Below are 8,880 nucleotides of genomic sequence, written 5' to 3'. Positions count from 1 at the left end.
CATAAAGCTTCAAGCATTAAATGCCTCATGAATGTCTGACAACATCTGAAAACTTCCTGATCCCGATTTGAGATGTTTAAGGCATTTAAAGAATAAAACTTAAACTGTGTTGTTTTGGTAAGAGTGAATATAAAGTAACATCATAGTGTTAAAAACTGTGTTAACCAACATGAGTCACTCGAATAAACCCCGCGATACGCGAGTGTACAGACTTGTGTGACTGGAGAATACAGAGGATTCATACCATCTATTTCTAAAGTTGACATACAGACCAAGAAGTCAAGTGAGGTTACTCTCACACATGTAGCCTATCAGGTCTCTGAGGTGTGCAAGGGGCGGGTCCACTTTATAAAAACACCAGCACCTGGTGAGTTTGGGCGTAAAAGATGGTATAAAAACACTCATCATACAGATCACTCCAGTCTTATCATCATGATTTCATCTGGAAAAGACTCTCGACCTGACATGTGTAAGTGTTCATTTAGGTTGTATTTGTCAGCTGAGGATTTAAATTCTACCAGAACCTTTTCTCCAAGTCTTTGGTAATGATTAGTTCTTCTTGACTTTAAACATTGGTTCATAAAGAGACATGTTAGACTAAGAGACACATGATGCAAAATTCAAGGTTGTTTGTGTTTATTTGCAGGTGTTATCTCATTTCTTTATATGTAGACGCTGTAAACGACACTAACATTGTCACCACAGCTAGACACTGAAGTCTAATGTACCACTTGTTTTGTGTTGTTCGCATTAGATTGCGCTGTTGTTGCTTACTGAGATGTCCACATACTTTTTTTTCATTCTTTTTATTATGAAATTAGATGATTTTCTGTTCCTTCACTCTCATCTGTTGAACCAAACAGCTGCTCATGTGTTATTGACTCACCATCAAAGCTGTTGGATTACAATACAGTACAATACAGAAGCTTAGCATGAGCATCAAGACTGTGTTCAGTCAAAGAATCCTTATGTGTAATAAGCAGGATAATAAAGACAAAGGAGTATTGTAAAGACTAAAGACAGACTGTAGATGTTGGTTGTGGTACATGTGAGGACTGAACTGTGATCACATGACTCTTCACCTCTGTCTCCTCTCACAGGGAGAAGATGATCTGCAGGATCCTGCTGCTCATCAGCCTCAACTGTGTCTGTGGTTAGTTTACAGCTTCACTTTATTACACTGTGATTCAGTTAATCAGTTAAAGTCGCCCACATGTGAGCAAACAGTTGATGTTGATGAGCCTCTGCAGCTCTGAGACGTCACTAAATTGCCCCCGCACTAGCTTGCCCAAAAATGAAACTACTGTAAATCTTAAAAGTGCCTCTTTAGTCGTAATTGCTTTTACACAGAGGTTTGATTCATATTCCATTTCAAGGAAAGTCTAGGTTACTTTTTGGCAAGAGTTTCACTTTAAAGCTGTCAGTGTGTCTGCTCCTCACTTTCCCTCTCTGTCTCCTCAACAGGAACATTTGTAGTGAATGTGACACAGACCTCCTATCAGGCAGAGGAGAACCACAACATCACACTGGAATGGACGTTCACAACCACAGCTGACACTTCCTCTAACTCCCTTTTTATCTTGTGTGAGATGAAAACTGATCACAAAGTCTCAGTCCTGTTTGAACTACGTGGAGGTGTTGTGGTCCCAGAGTCTCGGGATCAACAGTTTGTAGGACGAGTCCAGTGGGACAAAGGCGTCCTCAGAGACGGACGACTCAGACTTCATGTGTCGAGACTTAGTACTGAGGACTCAGGCTGGTACCTGTGTGATGTGAGGACAAACTATGGTGTGGACTCAGGTGAATGTCGGCTCAACGTCTCTGGTAAGTTGGTTGAGTAGAAATCAGGAGAACTTTATTAACAGGTTCAATTCAGCAACTTCTTTAGATCAATAAGCATCTGAAGAAAAGTATTGGGAACGACCACAGTCCACAATCCTTCTCTTCGTTCTCACAGTATTTGAGAAATATGTCACAACTTCAGCTGTTCTGTTGTTTGTTCTCTTTACAGCAGCGAGGGATTGGCCCGAACCTGAGAGACCCAACAGTGAGAGAGCGAACAGGGACAGTTGGGGACTGACATTCCTTTACTGTCTACTGGGACTGACAGTAGCAGTGGTCGTTTTGTGTTTTCTTCATCGCCTTTGTTTATTCACTGTCTTGTCTAAGAAACAAAGCCCTGTGGAGGAAAGTTACAGCTCAGCAGGATCAAGGAAAGAGTTTGATCCACAACTTAATGATTTTTAACAACAATGATAGCAATGACACAGGCTGAACAGGGTCAGTTGGATATGGATTACCCTCTACTGTGAACTGGGACTGACAGCAGCAGTGGTCGTTGTGTGGTTTCTTTGTCGCCTTTTATTTATTCACTGTCTAAGAAACAAAGTCCAGTGAAGGATTTTAGAAAGGTTACAGCTCAGCAGGATTGGTGGAAACGGTTGAAACACATCCTGCCTGTTGTTCAATAAGTGTCTGTAATAAAAGAGTCAGAGGAGATAAACAATAATGGAGTTGATGAAGGAAACATTGTTTTTCACTTTTGTTGTCCATTATTTTGACAGGACGTCTCATCAAACTCTGTCACTTATAAGACAGATCTGAAATCTGCTGTGTGTTCACTTTACTGAAATAATGCTGAGAAACATGTCGACCTCGTACAACACTTGTAACTCTGTGCATTTTATGTTGTTGCCTCTATGATTAATAAGATATGACATTAACATTGACAGTATATCCTGTATATGTATTGCTCACCTCTTAACTGGAGCACATAAGACGGAGCACATTACTCCCATTCTGGCCTCCCTCCACTGGCTGCCTGTGCACTGTAGAGTTCATCTTAAGATTCTTTAAATGGTCTCGCCCTGCCTTACCTCTCTGAGCTGCTCCATCCCTACGGTCCTGCCCGGTGCCTCCGGTCAGCTGACCAGCTGCTCCTGGAGGTACCGAGAGAAGCTCAGATGAGAAAGAGCTTTTTCTGTTGCCAGTCTCAAACTATGGAACGTCCTCCCGCTACACATCAGACGAGCCCCCTCACTGTTCATTTTTGAAACTAATCTTAAAACCCATCTTTATTCTTCAGCTTTCAACCCAGCATGAGACCCTGCTCTTGTTATAGTGTCTTATTGTTTTTATTGTTATTGTTTTTTTATGTTGTTTTTTTATGTTTTTATGTTTTATGTTGTATTTCCTATTTATGTACTGCACTTTGTCGCAGCTATGTCTGCTTAAAGTGCTTTATAAATAAAGTTGAGTTGAGTTGAGTTGAGTTGAGTTGAGTTGAGTTGAGTTGAGTTGAGTTGAGTATATCCTGTACTGGCCTCCTGTAGGGTGTAAAGAAGAATCAGGTGAACTATAGAACAGAAAACATTCAGTTAAAGTTAAAACATGAAATGAACTGAAGAACAGTGAACCACTGAAAACATTAGAGACATATTTGTCTTCAATATTGTTGTATATGATCCCTCTATATGCACTTTGGGTTATCTGTGTTTCATATCTGTCCACAATTTTTTAATAGATGTAACTTTTTCCTGCAGAGCTTTAACTTTTACTTGTTGTAATGTGCAGTTTAAACTAAAATGAAGTGCTGCTTTTTCATTTGTGTTTTTTCATTTATTGTTATTGATCATCATTGTGTCTGTGTCTGTGTGCTTGAATGAAAAACTGGTATTTTTTGTTAACGCTGGTGTGAAGGACAAAGGTCTATATAATAAAGATGTTATATAATAAATAACAGTTTGATGAAAGGATTCCTGCTTTTCTTTTTCCTTAAGACATCTAACGAAACAGTTTTAAAAAAAAACCTTCTCAGCTGCAGTCATGTGTTGATGTCAGCAGGTGGCACCAGTGGTTTCCAGAGTCTTCTTGAGAAAACATAAACTGAAGGCAGTTACAAACTGCTTTACAGGACACATTAATAACTGGTAACATCACAGTGGTGATTCTGAACGTAACTGAGCCCGATGACCTGTCTCCATTTTCAGTCCTGTCATTCAAACTGAAAGCACGTCATGCATGAGAAACAGTTCATACAAGAAGTTAAACTGAAGAGTTATTTACACAAACACCCTCTACTTTTACTAGAAAAACCTAAATGAGGAGCCAGCTGGCTGAAAGGAAATCACCAGGACAAGATCAATTTAGTTTTGCAATCATTTATGTAAATTCAGTTATATTTTGTAGGTATAAAACCACAGAGCTCTGAATTTTCACATTTGAACCTTTTGTTCATGTATTTTTCTACTCATTTTAACGTTTGACATCCAAAAGTCTTAATTATGTGTAATAATGCACTTGGCGAACGTGTGTAATCCAGGAGTTGACTGCATTTCTTATGAAGATAGTAATTTCTCAGTATTTGTTGTACTTGATCTCTAATAAAGTCCAGCAGGTCAAAATATCTTCCAGACAAACTGCCAAATAAAAAAACATAATGAACTCTGAAGTCAAGAAAAATGACACCGTAAACTTTGAGTTGATGTAATTTAACTTTGTTTATGACTAATCAACACTAATCAACTGAATACTGGATTTCCTCATAAACAGACCACAGACAGTTCAGCTGTAGGAGTCCAATAAACCAAAAACTAGGCTGAATATAATGTGATTATTTTATATTAATGAAGTTCTTGGTTCACATGTAGCCAATAAATATCACAGCAGAGGAGATGACACCCAATCCACCTGCAGTACCTGATTCCTTCAATTTGTGGGTGACAGTCATGAACGTGGACGATGTGATGAAGTCACCAGTGAGGGCAGTATACCAGACTCCCGAAGTATTTATGTTTTTGTTTTTTTTTGTTTTATTTTTTTATATTTTACCCATATATCTCATTTTCACAGTAAGCATGTAGAGCAGGGCTACTCGAATACAAATCTTAAAGGGCCACAAAGATTTTTTTCAGTGACTCAAAGGTCCATGTATTGAGGTTGGTCAGTCCACATACTGTAATGTTCAAAACCAAATGTCCTTTTCATTCAAAACAACAGGAAAAATATGAACTAAAATAAGCAGTTGTGGGTTAATTCCCGTCTTTTGTTCTGTGATTAATGGTGTTGAGTTTTAACATGGATGATAAAAATTTTGGCACTGTCAGTGAGAGGGTGTTTGCTGGGAGAAACTCCTCATCTGTTACAGGATACATTAATGTGAAAATGCATGATGTATGCCATTCAAATGTGTTAACAATAACTGCATCTTTGTGTCATCTTACTCTGTCAATGAATTTGTGCCCATATTGAGGCAATTTTTAATGAATTTAGTAAAGTTAAACTTCAATAAGTTGCACATTTTTGCTGTCCACTTTCTTCTAGCTGTTTGATTGCAACACTCCTATTTTTAATTGTTTACAACAGGCAAAATGAGAATACAGGAACTTCTCTGAAAGCGAAAGTTAAAGGTTGCGCTCGCAGCAGTGAGTGATCCAGCTGTCTGTGTATCGTTTGCATGGAGACAAGTCCTGGTGTACACGAGCTGAACCAACCAAAGTACATAGTGAAGGAATAACAGTTCGGGGGCCGCAAACAGGAGGCCGCCGGGTCGGGGACCGCCCATCGTGGACCGCTGATGTAGAGTCAAACAAATACACTTAACAGTAACTAATATCGCTGCTGTATTGTACTTCTGTCACAACATGGCTCTGGTAGTTGAACTGTCCATCCAGCTGCCACATGGAAACACTGCAGAACTGGTGCTGCTCCTGCAGACAGATGGAAGCTGTGAATCTGGGACACGGCGACGTGTTGTCAGTGTTGTAACACTGATACATTAGAAATACATAGAAACAGTGTGTCCATGTAATGTCATTACGAAAACACAGATGATAAACACAAACAAACTTGAATACATACTTATGAACACTGACTGTATATAGTAGGTTGCATTTTTAAAATCTTGTCACACACACACAAGATTTTCACCAGGGGACATCATGTTAGTCGTGAGATTTCCTCTAACAGTTTATTTTTTCATACAACCTTGCAAGAGGGATTTGTGGATTACAGGACTAGAATCAACTGACAAGTTATCTGTTGAAATTCTGTTTTAATTCTGTCTGTAAACTCAGTAGTTTAAATTGTTATTGTTTCACATTCATAGTTATGCTTCTCCTTCAGGAGTCTCTACTAATTTAACACTAGTTACCACTTCCCTTTTTCAGCTTTTCTGACTTCATGACACTTGAAACAGCTGCTGCTGTTCGTGCAGATCAGATCAGACACCTCAGTGTGTTCTGGTTTAGGTTTCCTGTGCACATTAAGTATTAGTGTGTATTTGTCAAATGACATTTTCAGAAGCTTCCTTCCCAGCTTTCTCTCGTATATGTCAATATGTGATTGGAGCCTCAGAATCAAATCATACAGACATCTGCAGATTTGTCTTCTCTTTACACAAAGCACAATGCATGATGGGACTCGACTTTTCCCCTGACACTGAAAAAGCCCGCCCACCTGAGAGGTTTGTGCCAAACATGCGCTAGAGTCTGAGTGTAGAGAGAGAAGCAGAGTGGAGGGAACCGTAAACAAAATAACACATTATCACAAGAGTAAAAGACCAATACTTTACACTATTTGACAAATGATTTGATTGCAAGTTTTATTTTTTAAAATTAGTTTTATGTTCTCTCAAATTCCTATTTTTGTTTGACGTTTAAGAAGTTTTTTTTGTTTCTTCTGGCACAAATCAGTGATGTGCGAGTCGTGAACAAATCCTTCAAAACTCCAGATTCTTTTTACTGACTCGGGAGTTACGAGTCATTGTCTCCATTAACTCGTTCACTGACTCACCGCTGCTACCGCCAGCTAACTGTAAAGAGGAGACATGCTACACAACTGTTATTCTAACTGCACTTGTGTAAACGCATCAAGCTAATTGCTGCATTAGCTCCGTGGCTGAAGCAACGGCTCTTGTCATTATTTCAGCTCGACTCCCCTGTCTGCTCTCCTTTCTGCCCCGAGCTGAACTGTATCACAGGCTGATACAGAAAAAGAGTGATTGACTGAGCCAGTAGCTCCAGTTCACAGCTCTCTCTCTCTCTCTCTCCCTCCCTCCCTGCTCCCGAGCTCTCAGAGAGCCGCTCCCTCACCTGAGCAGTGTGCTGCTCCGCTCCATTCACGGGAAGTCTCTGAGTGACGGCGCAGACATTATTCTCAACACAAAATCAGTATGTATGTATGTGTGTATGTGTTCGTGTGTGTGTGTTTGTATGTGTGTGTATGTAAAAACAAAAAAATTAACTACAACCATGTTGCTGTCCCTCTCCTGCAGTTCCGCCCCAGAAGATGGAAAATTATCGAGTGTGTTTCACGCTCAGGTGACTGACTCAAGTGACTCGAAAACCCGATTCACTTTAATGGGTGAATCACACAAACTCAAGTCGGCAAAAGGAATCCAGTATCCCATCACTTGCACAATCTAATTCCATAAGTAGACAACTGATGACAAACACAATGAACCTTGAATGTTAAATATTAACACTGAGTATTCTGTTTTTATCATAAAAAACACTCAATGTAGAACTATTTCTCAGTTTCTGGCCCTCTCACAATTCACATATGTACTACAGGTTCAGAATTCATTAATAACAAACCACACCTCTTCCCCAACCAAGTGACACCTGTAAAGTGTAGTTTATAAAAGACAAGGAAGGAAATAACAAAATGTAGGTTGCAGCATACAATTTTTCACTAATTGGACTATACAGTCTGATTGTTGGGACTTCCCACTTTATTCTGATGGTGCATCTTCTTCGGGTCTAAGTTTCCTGTGCACATTTAGTGTTACTATGTATTTGTCAAATCATGACATCTTAAGTTGTTTCTTTCCCAGCTTCCTCTCATATATATCGACATGTTATTGAAGCGTCAGAATACAATTACACAGACAGCTGAAGATGTTTCTCTTCTCTCCATAGAGCACAGTGCATGATGGGAAACACTCGGCTTTTCTGTATGTCTAAATGTAACTACATGACTTTATTTGACCTAGTAAATGATACCATATTGAAATTAAAAAAACAGCTTCTGTCATGTTCATCAGAGGGCAAATATAAAAACTAATAGAAATGAAAACGTCACTTCCTGCGTGTCCTGTAACATCACACAGCACACGAGAGCAAGCAGATCAGATCAACCTGAAGCTTCATGACATCCTGCCGGAGTCTTTTTTTGCGAATGAATCTTTTTAATATAAATATCATCCTCTCTCTCTCTCTTTCTCTCTGTATAAGGCAGCTTACTGCTAACAAAAAGCCTCCAGGACGTGCTAATGGGACACATTAAACCATCTCAGCTGGAATAAAAGACTTGTTAGACACTTTTCCCTCCTAGACTTCCAGACCAGACAAATGAGTGTATTATCTTTGATATTAATATCATACTCTATTTATATGTATTTAACATTCTTATTATTCTGGTTCTTCTTAAACTTTACTACAGTCACTGTAAACGAGTCAATGACAGCAGTCTGTGTTTGAGTGTTGGCCAGTGATGAAAGTCACAAGTTGAGCCAAAGTTACTTTCTCATCCTCACAGCACACACAGTGTGTTTGGAGTTCACATATTTTAACACAACATGACAAAGACTTGTTCTCATTTCTTTGTCCACAAATGACTGAAGACTCACAAGCTCATATACTGTATGTAAGATAAGACAAGATGTTCCTTTATTGATCCACCTTGAGAGAAAATCACATGTAAATCGCAGGGAAATAAGTAACAAGGAACGAAATAACAGTTTCAATAAAAATATAACAAAAACTATTAGAATACATATAAGCATACTTTACACAGTAACTATAGTCACCAGAAACGGCAGCATGCCAGACTCCCTTAACAAATCACATGATTTTAAGAGTTGGTGCATGAGGAGAAACT

This window comes from Acanthopagrus latus, chromosome 10, assembly GCF_904848185.1.
Source record: "Acanthopagrus latus isolate v.2019 chromosome 10, fAcaLat1.1, whole genome shotgun sequence".
Taxonomy (NCBI): domain Eukaryota; kingdom Metazoa; phylum Chordata; class Actinopteri; order Spariformes; family Sparidae; genus Acanthopagrus; species Acanthopagrus latus.
Note: the sequence above shows the minus strand (reverse complement) of the source record.